Source organism: Peromyscus californicus, unplaced genomic scaffold (assembly GCF_007827085.1).
Source record: "Peromyscus californicus insignis strain IS unplaced genomic scaffold, ASM782708v3 Scaffold_3__1_contigs__length_106647218, whole genome shotgun sequence".
NCBI lineage: Eukaryota > Metazoa > Chordata > Mammalia > Rodentia > Cricetidae > Peromyscus > Peromyscus californicus.
The window spans coordinates 78,636,239-78,652,007 of record NW_026294551.1 but is presented as its reverse complement, the minus strand read 5'-3'; positions in this window follow the sequence as shown (position 1 = coordinate 78,652,007).

The window sequence follows — 15,769 nt, the reverse complement described above, 5'->3', positions numbered from 1 at the left end:
ACCTGCCCCATACATGCTAACATCACCTCATGTGGCACTTGCCCTTTGGAAAACACTAGACCAGAAGCCCCAGGGGATCTGGTTCCTAATTTTTGTGCCTTTCACTCATAGTGCCAGCTTCCCAGCAGAGAATTCCAGCAGGCTAGGTGGAGAACCCCTACTCACCTCCCTCGTCTCTTGTGGAGGGATTCCAAATACTTGTATTGACATCACACGATCAAGCCTGTCTTTCTATTTCAAAACGAATCTCCCCCACAGCTTACAGTTGAAAGCCTTAAGGGAAAACCACATCTGTCTTCTTTCATTTCCTCTCCAGAAGCCCCTCTTTTTTTTTTTTTTTTTTTGCCTACCCAGGAGTGTCTGGCTTTGGAGAGAGGTTGGGTCAGCCTTGCCCTTTTGGCTCATGAGTGAAGTATCAGCAGGGCAGGGGGAAACAAGAGAAAGAGCAGAAAGGCACATGACTGGCCAAGTGCCTTCTGATCTGAAGAAGGCACTGCTTCTCTCCTGTCTCTCCTTTGGATACATATGCACCAAACTACAGGCTGTCCTGGAGGAAGCAGGGAGTTGAGACTGAAAACTGGGGTTTTGAGTGGGGACTCCAGGGCTCCAAGATATTGTTTATTTTGTCCTCTGTCCTGGGTGTCACCACCAGAACTGGCTGCCTACCCCACAAAGACTTGGATGCGAGGATGTCCCCCAAAAGAACATGGCAGCAAGAGCAGACAGACCAGCTCCCAAAACAGAGAGTTGAACGAGGCTCCTGGCCTCTCCCTTTCTGTATTTTAACCTCAAATGGTGACACGCTCTCCACCAGCAGATAGCCAGGCTCTTTACAGTCTCACCAACAAGCCTCTTCTCTCCTGTTTCCCACAAAGCCTTAGGTCAATGTCCAGGTCACCTCACCACTCCCAAAAAGCCTTATATCTTGCTATACACATAGTCTAGAGGGCCCTTCTGCCCCATTCCTTCTGTCCGTCTATGGCCTTAAAGCCAATTATAAACATCACCTCAACTGTGAAGCCTATGATAACTCTCCCTATCAAATCATAATGATAATGTAATTGATTTCAATGTCCTCAATACTAATATTTATTGAGTGCTTCTCTAGGCAGGCACTGAACTCAAAGCTCACATACATGATATCAACCATATTACATAGTAAGTGGTATCTCATCACTTCTGCCTAGGCAATTCTTATCTCTATGTTATCAATCAACACATTTGCTCTTTCCACATCTCATTTTCCTCAGCCGTTGATGGGACTCAAACAACCCATTTTAGTCTGGTTGTTGTACGGATGGCATGAGGTGCATAGTACCTCAGCACATAGGCTATGCTCAGTAAACACTGTGACACCTTGTAAAAGTATATAGGTTGATGTTGAGAGTATTCCCATTTTACAGATGAAGAAACTCAGGCAACAGAGAGACTGAGTAAACAGCCCACATTCAGAGAAAAGCAACATTTTTACTTTCCTCCTAATTGGGTTTTGTTCACAATGTTCAACCACCCTTGCCAATAAATTATACATCTGTGATCTCTCCTTCACCATTCCTTAGGTAGATATTCACCCCAGGGCACAACTGACTACTGTCTCCCAGATACTCAGCTATAATGAATATTTTTCTGTCCCACCAGCCAGCTCCCAAATAATGACATTGAGACTTCTTATTAATTATGAAAGCTTGGCCTATAGTTTAGGCTTGTTCCTAACTAGCTCTTATAACTTAAATTAACCCATTTATATTAATCTATGTTCTATCATGTAGTGTTACCTCTCTTTCATCTTACTTTCCTCTCCATGTCTCCTGGTGTCTCCTGCTCACCTTAATCCTTCTCCTCTTCCTTTCTCTCTCTGCCTGGAAGTCCTGCCTATACCTCCTGCCTAGCTATTGACCATTGAGCTTTTTATTAGACCAATTACTACAATACACCTTCACACAGTGTACAAATATCCTACAAGACCCAGCCCTGGATTTTCTTGCCTCATTGCTTCCTGCCCATCCATCCTGTCACCTTCTGATTTTGATATAATCCAGCCTTCTAATCCATGATGAACATCTCTACCATGGAATCTGCCTTTATCTACCCAACTGGGCACGATCCCCCCATCTCTTAAATTCCCCCAGCACATATCTGAACTGTGAATATTCTTTACCTTGTCTCCTTCATTGTCTTCTGGGTATTTCGTTTCTTTATCATACTAAACACTGAAGTCCGTATAGAATGAGTTTTTCTCTCAATCAAATGCAGTAGCACGCTGTCAATAAAAATGTTTTGAGTGAATAGATAAACAAATGCATTTGTTTCCATTTTTTAGACCCTTGCCTCCTGATTGTCTTTATATATTGAATATAAATATTTAAATACATTTATATACACATTTGGCCTGAGTACTTTAGCAGAAATAAATATTTGTTGTTCTCATTTTTTTTCTGAGACCCAGGGAGATACCAGAAGTCATGTTCATTGTTTGTGGTATAGAATTCCAAGTTATATTACTTCTGAACAAATCTCATGTAGTCTCCTCACTGTTGCATCAAGTCAGGACCATCTAATTCAACTCACAAACATGTCTATTTAGTGAGTAGAATGTCTTTTTAAACAATTTTTGAATTTGGGGACATTCACAGGGGATGTGACTTCCTACTATTTGATGCCTCCAGTGCCACTTTGTATCATACACAACACAATTCTTAGGTTTCTTGACTTCTAAAAGGCCTGAGATTTGCCTTCGCTATAAGTTTATCATGAGATAAACTTCCCTTTATTTATCATGAGAAACAGTCTTTACATCAAGTCTTAGTTCCAGAAAGTTCTAATGGAAACATCAAAGAATCTGAACAAAGGAATGTTCATTCCAAATACAGTAATGTTGAGGGCATATGGAAGAAGATAATATCTATGTATCTGGAACTGTAATTGATGGTCACTTTCATGTGTTAATGACTTATGACTCGGGTTTGGAGAGATAACTCAGCTTTCTACTCCTGCAGAGGACAGAGTTCCATTCCCAGTACCCACATGGAATAGTTCACAAACAGTTCCCATGAATCTGAAGCACTCTTCTGACCTCCATAGGAACCCACACACATGTGTGCACACACACATGCATGATCACACACACAGGAAAAATAAACCTTTATAATCACCAAGAACACTGAGGTCTCAGAGTATCCAAAGGCAATGTCCTCTCAAGTGTTTCTGTCAATAGAGTATTTCCTCCGTTGACTATGTGACCATAGTTACTTGTGTAACTGTGTAACTAACATATGTACAACTATGTGACCATTGTTCCAGACATTGAGGACAAGATAGAAATGGAAAAAGTAAGAAGGCTCATGGCTCAAAGAAACTTGCAAAGTGTTCATTCTGGGGGGCAAAAATACCTATAACAACAGTGTGTATGTGAAAGGCAGGCTTTCTGCATGAAGTTCTATCTATATCACTGAACCTTCACAACAGCTCTTTGTTGTGGGCCTTCCCTTTAATTCAAATAAAGAGCAGCATCCAGTGACTGATGGTCTTACCCAACATCATAGAAACAATACACTCGAGAGTTGGCATTTAAGCATCTGGACTCTTGGGAACTGTTATATTTAAGTGCGCCCTATATATACTGGAAAAGCTGGCATCCATATGTAGTCAGGAAACAAAATACAGTTGTTATTCATTTACCCACTCACTACAACACTTTTATTGACAGTCTAGTGTATGACTGTATGTGTTTGTGAGCAAACCTTCTCAGATAGAAGTTTTCAGCTCAGCAGGCAGACAAGGCAAACACTAAAAGGGCATTAAGCCAAATAGGGTAAGAGAAGTAACCTGACTCAGAGTTGAAATGGATACCTATTACTTATTAAGTGGCGCAGTGTTATTCATTAAGCAGTGCTGTTTACCATGCTAGAAAAGCCACGAGGTACAACAAAACCCAGTATCAGCATTTATTAAAGGAAGGGAACAGAAGGGGTGTGCATAGGCCTATAGGATGGTTGTACAGAAAGAGAGAGGAGGAATAGTAGAACCTGCTTTTATAGGTCCCCCCACCCTGCACATATGCATATGGGCTTACATAGCTACGTCACACATGCTCATAGATACATGATCACGCAGCACATGGATTACATAGGACAGAAAGCCCTGGGATGGCTAAGCATCTTGCCTGGCTACTGGACAGCACATGTGAGGTTATGTAGCTGGGGGAGTGGCTAGGAATTCTAACAATACCTCATTTAAATATCACTGTTTCCCATTTCCACTTCCTCTACAATACAGTATTCTTTTTCTGCATAAGTTAATCATCATAACCAATTTCTTCATGCCATAGTGTGGCAAAAGGGAGTGGTCCCAGATGGCCACACCTTCCAAAGAGAACTCAAACCATTTCAGTGTGATGACTGTAAGTGCTAATTTCTAACCTGAACTTGGTGTGGTTTTCTTCTCCCTAAAAAATAGAAAGAAAAAAATAGTTTCTCACTCTGTTCATCTGCAAGACAGGAAGGAGGTGGCTTAAGCCAATCTGGTAGTTCACCCACATTCAGAATGTAGTACCTATGCCTGAAATACTGACCAATGAACATATACCTTACATTTGAGTGATGGAGTTCTCCATCCCATCACCCAGAGCCATGACAAAGATGATGTAAGAAAAATCTCCCTCTGGTTTCACCAGTGACTCCACCAACCAGGAGGATTTGCATACATTATGTCACAGAGAAAGAAAAAGTTGAATGGACTTCAAGTCAACTAGTTCTACCAGCCGTGGTCCCTTGAGACTGTGGTAGTCATATTGCATCACGGCAGTGGGGTATTCCACAGACAGAGGTCTGACCATGAGCCCTTACACTTTCTCTCACCAAGAACAGGAACCAGCTGAGGAAGCAGATGAGAACAGCCAAAGGAATGTGCCGAACTGGCTAGGGGTTAGGTTTCTTCTGTGCATTTCAACTCTCCTAATCTTTGATTTCCTCCTGACAGGGTGTTCCTAATCACAAGGGCAACGCCTAGAGTTTACCAACTTACCTGCATGTCTGACCAAAAGCAGCCCTTCCTAAGCTCAGCATGTTGCATATTCATTTCCTGTTGCTTCCACCTGATGCTCTTGCTTGCTCTTGTGTCTCTCGCCCTCCTACTCTAGCCAAAGAAACCGGACTACGTTTAATGTTTGTTGACGATTTCGAGGCGATGGGATACAATTCCAAAAAGAGTGACTGATGGCTGGGGCAGGGGAGAGAGTTCAGTTAGTAAAGTGCATACTTGCCTTCTAAGAATGAAGACTGGAATTTGATACTTGGAACCCACATTAAAAAGCTGAGTAGGAGTGCTTATAATCTCAGCATTGAAGAGCTGGGCCTTGCTGGCCAGGCAGGCTATTCTATTGGGTACATTCCAGTTCAATAAGAGACCCTGAAATAAACAAACAAACAAACAAACAAACAAATAAAGGTTGCATCTGAGGAACAGCACCCAACATTATTGTCTGGCCTCCACACACACGTACATGTGCACATGCACTCCCACATACATGTGCCCCCACACAAGCACACACAAACAAAAAAAAATGAAAGAAAAGATAACAGAATTCCTTTTCAGAATTTTCATATAAAATGTGCTTAGATATTATTTAAGAAAGAATGGATGGTGATGGAGTATCTTAGTTTCCCAGTCTGGAAACAATATGTATTGCTGTGTGTTTCCCAAACCCTACTGGTTCACCCCAGGGTTGCCTATTCTCAGGAGTGCCAGAAGGTATTTGAAGTCTCCAAGGCACACCGGATATACAACTATTGGATGCCACACAAACAAGAGTGTTCACAGTTTAAATCCTAGCTCATGCCACATCCCCTTCCATAACGGCACGTTTGGTGGGACCCATGCTTTCAGCTGTAACAAAAAGTAAGTGATGCAGCGAAATCAGTGTGGGACAGAAAACAAGGACAGTGTTTTCCAGGAGGGTTCCAGAGCTGGAGGAACTGAACTGTCAAACATACACACACACCACTAGGTAACTGTGGGGATCTGAGAACGCAGCAAAAATACTAGTTACTTCTTTCAATTTTTTTCCCCAAAAGTCACTAAGATGGTTTATAACACCAGTTGTTTTTTGTTGTTTGTTTGTTTTTAACTAAATATAAAACTGCTAAATATTTCTTTTGGCCTGTGGTGCATGACAATACACTCAGTTACTCAGGGATCGGTAAGCTGGGTGATGTGGAATTTCTACTTGAGTCAATCTTTTGTTGTTGTTTGCTTTTCTCAGCTCCATGGGCCTTACTAGTCCCGATCTTCTTGTTACAAAGTGTGGTGGAGTGTGTGTGTGTGTGTGTGTGTGTGTGTGTGTGTGTGTGTGTGTGTGTGTTGTCATGGATGTTTCAGTTCGGTGATTTTTCCCATCGTCCCATGCTGCATGCCCACTTCACAGGGCCATGTAGCTTCCCATCTCTGTGCTGCCTGCCTCAGCCTCTCTGAGCATCTCTCTCTGCCCTCTCTTAGTTTGCTCACACGGGCCTCCTTTCAGATCCTTGAACACCCTTTCCCATCCTCGGAGCTTCTTGCTGATTCTTATCCTAGTCTACCCTTAGGTCTGTTCTTAAATGTCACCTCAGCAGAGAGAGACAGGCCCCTGCCTCCCAAAAGCAGACTGCTCCTGTAGCTCTGACATTCTCTGAATGGTGGGGACCCATTCATTTCCTTCACAGCACTGTGTCTGCTGAGCATGCCCTTTCCCTCAGTGTAAAGGGGTGCTGATCACAGGTCTCCTCCCCTCAAGGATGCACAGATGCTTGAGTCCCAAATAAATGTTTGCATCGAGTTTGCATAGAATTTACACCCATCCTCCTGAACATTAAATCATCTCTCAATGGCATATTACACCAAATACAATCTAAATGACACAGCTCTCATATTGTACTTTTTAATAATAAAGGACCATGTCTGCACATGAACAGTCAGTATTTGCTGGTTTTTTTTTCCTCTGATGTAATCCACACTATTCTCATGCAATATAATTCAACAGTCTGAGGATGGTTGAATTAGTGAGTGGGGAATCTATGGATACAGAAGGCTGATGGTTCATGCTTAGCTCCCTAAAAAAAGGGAGATCGAGGCTGCTCTACTCTCGGTTGTACTCACGGAACCCTATCGTGCCTGGTACATAATCGTCACATGATCAGCGTCAGGTCCAAAAGAAGTTCAGGGTAAATGGCTAACTGTGTCCCCTATTAGCATACCAAAGCACGTGCTGGCCTCCAGGCTCTCTCAGCATGGCACGTACCTGTTACAGAGTCCACACCGGCTGGCATCCTGGCTCCTCTCAGCTCTTCGAATCTGACCCCCTATCCTACATTCCTCCAGCTCTTGGGCTCCTCCGCCCCCACGGCCAGTTTCTCATTTCTGTATAACCCTGCCATTCAGTCATTCAGTCATGCACTCTCTTGGCCCTCTCTCCTCTTTGTTCTCTCCTTCTCCCTCCCCCCACCTCCTCTCTCTTCTCTCCTCTCCTCTCTTCTCTGGCTCTCCCTCCACCTCCTCTCATGGCCTGGCTCAGTCTATTGGTCATGTTCAGTCCACTACTTTCTCTCTCTGCTCTGACTCTTCCAGATGCCTCTGACTGTACTCTCCCTCACATCCACAATAAAAGTCTTCCCCTCAACCTAACCTTGGAGCAGCCATGTCCTCACTTTACACCATAAGTAACTCTTAGGGCTGGGGAACAGACCAGTGGTAGAGCTTTTGTCTAGCATGTATGAACTTTGGGTCTGATCACTAGCATCAAAAAATAAAAAAATGAAATGATAGTGATGGATGGGGCCAGAGAGGAAGAATTCCAGTTCTGTCCTGCTCTCTGTGGACATGCTGCAAGTTACTGCTTTCTTTCTAGTTTCTCTGTGTCCTTGCCTGGAAAGTGTTGTTATGAGGCCTAACTATTGAGCTCTGAGGCACTGTCTGGCAAGATACAAGCGTTCTAAATATGTTAGCTGCTGTGATTAGGACGAACTGACCCCTGAGTTCCCACCTTCCATTGCTAGGGGAAGTTTCTGCCTCAGAAACTGACCGAGGCATGTGACTTTTGCAAACTTCAGAATACAAGACTTGCTACAAAGAGTAGTGTTGGGTAAGTGATTCCCAGGTACAGGCCTCAGCCTTGGCTAGAACCTAAAAGACTCGCTAAGGGACTTTGATTGCCCGGGTGGATAGGGCTGAACTGTTGCCAATCGGTTTAGATCATGTGTCCATGGCAGCAGAGGTAGGGGTGCTTTCTGAACCCCACCCCACCCCCACAACCCTTTCCCCTTTCCATCAGACCTCTTTGGTGTTTATGAATAAGCAGCCCAGAGCCCCCTGGTGTCTTTCCACTTGTACCTGGGCAGCCCAAGGCCCAGAGTCACTGAAGGTTGCCAAGAAGAAAGGCCACGTGACTCTCTCTACCATGGGAAGGAACACGCGCACCGTTTGTCACCTGCTCACTGCGGTTCCTCTTTCCTGGACCTCACTCTCACAACGGTCTCAAACAACATTCTCCCCAACAACTGTCCCCACCTCCTGGTTCTCCGATTCCCACATCTCAGAAAGCCATTTAGTCCTCACGCCTTCTGTGCAGGGTTTAGCTAAGGACAATGCCGTCCTGCCTCCCTGCACGCTTTCTGTTCTATTAACATAACAAAGGGTGGCCTTGTGTGACAGATGGCACTGAGGAACTCAAACACAGGATGTGCAACCGTCCCAGCTTCTCTATCAGCTAGCTCCATTTTCCGTGGCAAGCTGAATTTATGCTCTGAGCCTCTGTTTCCTCCAGTGAAAAGTGAGCAGGACTGTGTCCAGCGCATGGCTGGATTGTGAGGACTGGGTGAGGAAATGCACACAAAGCAAGCACACACCCAGTGTCCGGTCTGTGGGAAGCACACTTGATCAAGCTAGCTGTTGTGTTTTCTCATCCAAATACCTCATTTGTCAAGCGTCAGCTTAGACACCTCTCCAGTGCCTCCCTGACCCCATCCAAAGAACTGGGTGCTTCTAAAGCACGATGCCCGACCGTCCGTCACAGTGCAGGGCCACTTCCTCTGCGTGGTGTCCTGGTGTTGTGATGGGAGCACACTACACACAGAGACAGTATTTCTTCTCTGGCACAGAGCGAGTAATCACAAAGAGATCTTCTCAACTGAAAAATAATCAATTAGTTAAACAGGTAACCAGACAGAGTCAAACTCGTTATTAAAATGTTGCTGCTACAAAGCCAAGAATGATGGTCCACCCTAGCACCAAGGAGGCTGAGGCAGGAAGATGAAAAGTTTGAGGCTAGACTGAGCTACATGGAAATACCCTGCATCAAAGAAACTGTCACTGTATTGATACTATAGATTCATTTAGTAATCAATTCCATACAATTTTATGTTATTTAATCTCAGTAAGAGCTAATATGTATTAACTCACCTTCTATATGAAACACAACTTGCTTCTTCTATCTGTTCCCTGAGGTAGAGATGATTTGAGTCTCATTTTACACAGCAGGAAACACATAACAGGAGAGCTGAGGTCATTTACCTATGAGCCCCTAAGTGTTGGAACAAGTGGGGAGCCAAACCCAAGACAGGTCCAGCCCCAGTGTCTGAACACCTCGTTGCCTCCTGATGGAACTGAGGATATGAAATTTCCTTTTTGCAAAATTTCTCCAGTCTCCCTAGGATTCCCACATATCATTCCACGGTCTTTGTTATTGCTCACATTCCAAGCACACTGAGCTCCATAAAAAACCCCTGCATCCCTGTATCAGAAAAAGCCAACAAATAAAAACCATTACTGCATTACACTAAATTTGTGGGTGACTGATCACACTCTACCTCATCCTGAGTTTCTTCAGCTTCCATGCCTTCTTACGTAGCCCCAGCTAAGTGTAACCCTCCTGGTGATGGTGCCTAAATTTCACGATTTTTCTATCACTCCAGCTAAGAAAGATATCTTCTTCTTATTAAGCAACCTAAGTAGAATGTGTGCCAACTGGTTGCAACATAGTCAAGTTAAGGCCTGAGCTCCCTGTAAAAAAGTGCCATCATGAATAAGTGAAGAGGCTGTTGAGATGGTAATCTCTTGTAATCCCAGCTTGTATTGCAGAAGCGGAGGCAGGAGGAGCTCAGGTTCAAACCCAGTCTGAGAATTCAAGGCCAGCTTAAAATATATAATGAGACTGTCTCAAAATGAAATCAACAGGGGCTGGGAATGTAGTGGTAGAGTCCTTGCCTAGCATGTATAAGATCATGAATTTAAAATCACGATGATGATGGTGGTGATGATGATAAAGATGACTATGACAGTGAGGATGGTGATACACGTTTAAAAAGAGAAAATAATAATACAGATACATGAGATTTTTTTTCAGAACGATATGCCATGAAGTCCCACTTATTAAATGGGACTTTATTTAATTTCAGAAGAACAGAGACTCAACTGTGTGTCCCACGTCACTAGTCCTATGAGAGAGGATGTTTACATTGCAGGCCCTGATTTGGGGTGAGGCCAGTTCTCCCCTGGAGAATCCTCTGCGCTCCAGGACAATGAAATACTCTGATGAATGGCAGTTTAACATCCCATGAACGCAGGCGCACACCTGATTATTTAATCAGAGTTTGCTGTGTGGATGAGAAGTAGAAAGGAGAACTTCAGTTAATCCAGGAGAAGTCATCCCCTGTACCAGCCCCATGCACCTGCTGACTTTGCCTTATTCTACCCAGACCAGCTGTTCCCACATACCTCCCTAGTAACGCCTTTCCACACCTCAGCAGGTGGAGAGCCTAGGACACACCCTCTTCCTTCCGGTTCCCATTACACCCATTCCTTTCACTAGGATTAACCTAGAGAGGGAAAACACTGGGTTTCCACATGCACATTGCCCTGTCCATTTGGGGCAATTACTTTACCCTGTAGTCAGTCCAGTTGAGCAGGCCCAGGTGACCACTGGGATGATGAAACAGTCCTGGCTTTATTCCACACCCTCTGCCTTCCCCTCATGGGCCAAGAGAGGAAGTCTGACAAGACAGAAATATCCTCAGAGTCACTGTCAGGGAAGAAGCTGGTTTGAAGACATCTTAGTCCTTTTAAGAATGAAGCTGAGTCTTCATATTATTCAAAGCATTAAAGGAGCAGGCATATGTTTGAAGGACATGTGAAAACCCGAGGGAGCTCATATCGGGCAGCACGTGCTTCTCCATCCCCCGGTACATCTCAGTGACAACCTGGTGATGTGTAGGGCAGGAAATGTTATATCCAGGAGTGCACTCAGTTACATTTGCAGTAGAATCGTGATCTGACCCAGGTCTGCGTCTGAAGTCTAAATTCCTAATCACTACCTCTTCTATGTGACTCATTTGCCCCTTCTCTCAGATCTTTTGTTCAATAAGAAAAAAAAGGACACCTGGGACTGAGGAGATGCCTCCATGTATGAAGGGCTTGTCACACAAGCATGAAGAACTGGATTTGATCCCAAGATCAAAATGTGCCAGTAATCATGGTGTTGGGGGCGTGGAGACAGGAGGATCCTAAGGCTCACTGGCCTGGCCAAACTGGTCAGCTCCAGGTTCAAAAAATAGGATGGTGGGCTAGTGACATGGCTCAGTGAGTAAAGGTGCCTTCCTCTAAGCCTAACAACTTAAGTTCCCTGGGAGCCACACAGTAGGAGACAACAAACTCCTATATGTTGTTTACACATGTGAGCATCTCTCTCTCTCTCTCTCTCTCTCTCTCTCTCTCTCTCTCTCTCTCTCTCTCTCCACACACACACACACACACACACATACACACACACACACACATACACACACACACACACACACACACTCACTAAATAAAATGTGATTTAAATAAAATGTGATTTAAATTTTTCAAACACACTAAGGTGAAGAACAATTAAGAAAGCAATCCAACACCAACTCTGACCTCCATACATGCCTGCATTTGTACACACGTGCACACACATGAGTGTACACAAGCAACATGTACACACATACATAAAAAACAAATGTTTTTTTAAAAGAGTGATACAAGTTCATTGTAGACATTTGGGAGATAATAGGATGCCATTAAAAAAAAATCACAAGAATCATCCATCCAGTCACACATTGACACATACACTCTTGATGTTTTCCCTGTGAGAGCATCTACATCATCAGTAAAGAGGCAGGCAGGAGTAACAACCATAGCCTTAGGGCAGACACATCTCCTGAACATGGATGGACTGGGAAGGAAGCCTTATTTCTCATTGTCCAATCACCCTGTTTCTTCATTTTATGTCAGCACTAACCATCAGGTTTACCTAGCCAACACCTATGACTCCCCATTGCTCACCTATTGCCACCTAGTTAGCATATCCATTCCTCTGGGATCAGCACTCTACACCCAGCTCAAAAGAAAACCCAACTTTCAGTCACTGTAAGCATATTCTCCTCAGTAAGCCTGGGTTATAGTTAGCTGGAAGAAAAGGCTACGGGAGCGTCTAAGACAACTTAAGTCTTAAGTGAGACGTACAGGTCTCCCATATTCTCTATCTATCTATCTATCTCTGTATATACATATACATATATATGAAAACACACACACACACACACACACACACACACACACACACACACACTCCACTCCCTGAATGGCATCCTGGATAGTCTGTTACCTGGAGCTACAGAGCTATCTGTAGAGAGAATCTAGTTGGAAGACTAAGCCCCAAGTCTCTAACTGATCCAGATGTAGAGAATACATTCAGTCGACTTCCAGCAATGGAGACACTATAGTACACTTTAGGGCTGTGGATGGAACCGTGGTAAAGCTCTTGACTAACATGTGGAAGGTCTGTGATCAAGAACACCCTTGGAACTACATTTGAAACCTGGATCATGATATAACTCAAGCATGTCCAGTTCTCGCCCACTATATAAAAGGCATTTTCAGGATCATGCATATAATGAGATCCCGCTTAGACAGCCAAATACATAAATACATACAGGAGGTTCAGGAGTCTCTAGAGGAACACACACTAAAACCTTGGTATTGTCTACTGCTAGGAATCTCTGTATCAAAGGTTCAGCTTCTTATTCAAGGCATATTTTGGCTTTGGATTTTTGAGACTAGCATGGCTGCATGTCTTTGCCTGCATTGTCTAAACACTAATGGTTTTAAAGCATACACAATTTATACTGTATTTGAAATGTATACCAGAAGCTTATAGACATCTTCTTAGGGCAGACACATCTCCTGTAAGAAGATGAACTGAGGAGAAAGCCTTCTTTCTCATTGTCCAATCACCCTATTTCTTCATTTTATGTCAGCACTAACCAGGGAAGAGGGGTTTGGGTCCAAATATTCTTCCAGTGATTCTCAGCTGCAAAGGGAAGGGCTCCCTGCCACAGTTTAATCTCCATGCTATTGGCCTGATAGCTTGGCATGCCTGCTCTGTGTCACCATACCCCCCTCTCCCATAGGAAGAGCACCAGGGGCCCGTGGGGTCTGGATCTGCATGTGATCTGGGAAGAGCTGACAGATCCCTTCAAAGAAATCAGGTCAATGGATGTCGGTTGGCATCATCCTGAAGCCTGGTGGCCTTGTAGAATATCCAAAAATGAGTGAGGCAACAGATGTCATGTCACTCGATGGGACTCGGGTGTGCAGAATGTCTCAAAATGTCAGTTGTGGTACCCACATAGAACTACCTGATACATTAGTGCCCTAGTTCAAAGGGAGAGCCCTGCAGCCCCACTCCAGGTCTACTGAATGAGTCTCCTGCTATGAGGTCTAGACAGCTGAATTTTGTTGTCATATGCAGATAGACTTTGAGAAGTACTTCCTCTGTGGGTGAGCTGAACCAATCAAAATAGGCTCATGGGATGAGGTCAAGTTTATCTTACTTGTCTGGGCTGCCTGGAGACTCCAAGCCAAATGAACTCAACCACAGCCAAGCAGCTTCATGAGGAAACCTGCTTGGGAGCCCCACTGTTACTCCTCACACCCCTCCCTTGGGTCTTCTATTCCTCTAGCCATCTTTGACCTGTGAGCCACCTACAGCCCTCCAGGGACAGGGTGGGATAAAACAATCAATAAGTCTAAGGAGAGATTCTTCAGCCCCAGACTTCTTTGCTTGGTGCACACCATGAAATCCCTTTCGTCTTCACAGCTAATCTAAGCTTGGAGGACATTTACTGACCCTGCACTGCAGCTGTGAGGCTCGGAAAGATGAGATAGTTTGCCAGGAAGGTGCTGGACCCAGTTCTCAGACCAGAGACTCTTCTGTATTCCCCATCTCTCCTTGGGTGAGATGGGCAGAAACGACCCTGAGCTTTGCATGTAGGATCAGCCTGACCAGCAAAATCTAAGTCATAGAGACTATGATTGCCCTCAGAGTTTTGCCATAACCAGCACATTATTTTTTTTACTGAGATTTTATGTTATCAATCATATATCTCCAAAATTTTGAAGATGCTCTTATAAACACATGAATAAAATTTTAGTCATTTCTCTGTGTGTGTGTGGGGGGGGGTTGTCTTAGCTCCTGTTTGTGTATATTTATAGGGAAAGGGTGTGAGGGCTCAGCAACAGCGATGCACTCTCTCTAAATTGTTCTATGTCAATTTCATATCACCGTAGCTAGCTGTTCAGTACCCTCTAGTAACTGGTTGGGGGCATTTCAAACTTTATTACAGACAGATACACATGCACAACCAAGTTGTCACATATTTAAATATTTGTTGTAACAATCAGATTCAGGGAACTGCAGAAAGTCCCTCCTCCCGTGTCAGTTGTGAAATACACACACACACAACACACACAACACACACACACACAACACACACACACACGCACACTATACGACACAACCAATATGCAATGAAACCTACTTTGTTCACTTAAGAATAATCTTGTATACAAAGCCAGTTTCACTTGAAGCCTAGGAATCAAAGTTCAGGGAGGCCACTAGCTACCTTACTATGACTGATGTCTCCACCCTCAGCCCGAAGCGAGGGATTGCAGCCGGGCTGCAGGAGGGAGGAAGTTTGCAGTTGGGAAGCTCCGCAGTTCTCACCCAAGTTTCCCGTTTTCCCCCCTAGGCTGGCTGACACTTCGAAGAAAGCTAGCCCGGAAATCTTCACCGCCCGAAACCTGACCGGGTCCAGCCTCAGCCCTAGGAACTTCCCAGGCGGCTGGGACCCAGGCCTGGGACAGGAATGAAGAAGCGACCGGGGATGTCCTCGCCGAAGCGCCCTCTATCGGCAGCTTTGAGAGTGGCCCACATGGGTCTGTGAAGTAGAAGGGCAAGAACTGGTGTTTCTGGGTGAAGACGGGGAAGGGAGTTAACATCATGTACACCATTGCACAGCTCTTTGCAATTTTAAATCCCCCAAGAGGAGAAATTTCTCGAGGTTCCTAGGACCATAGATATGTGATTAATGAAATGATGTAGTCTGGGTATCCAAAAGGATGACTTTTGAGTATGGGATTGGTCATCTGAAAGCTTGTCTGTGGCTAGTTCAGCTCCTGTTATCATGGGTCCATGAGTAAGAGCATAGGAGATATGTCAATACACAGTGAATCTTATTAGTCGTCCACCTCCCCTGGGCTGCCTCTAGACACAGACAACAGAGGTGTGTCTGTGTGTGCGCATGGATGGTAGTAGCTTCTGAACCCAGATGTTAATAGGGAAAGCTGGCACAGACACACTAGGCTCTTTGCTGGTCATCTCATCTGCCTTGACTTCAGAATTGAAGAGTGTTCCTTCAGTCATTTGACTGTGGCATGA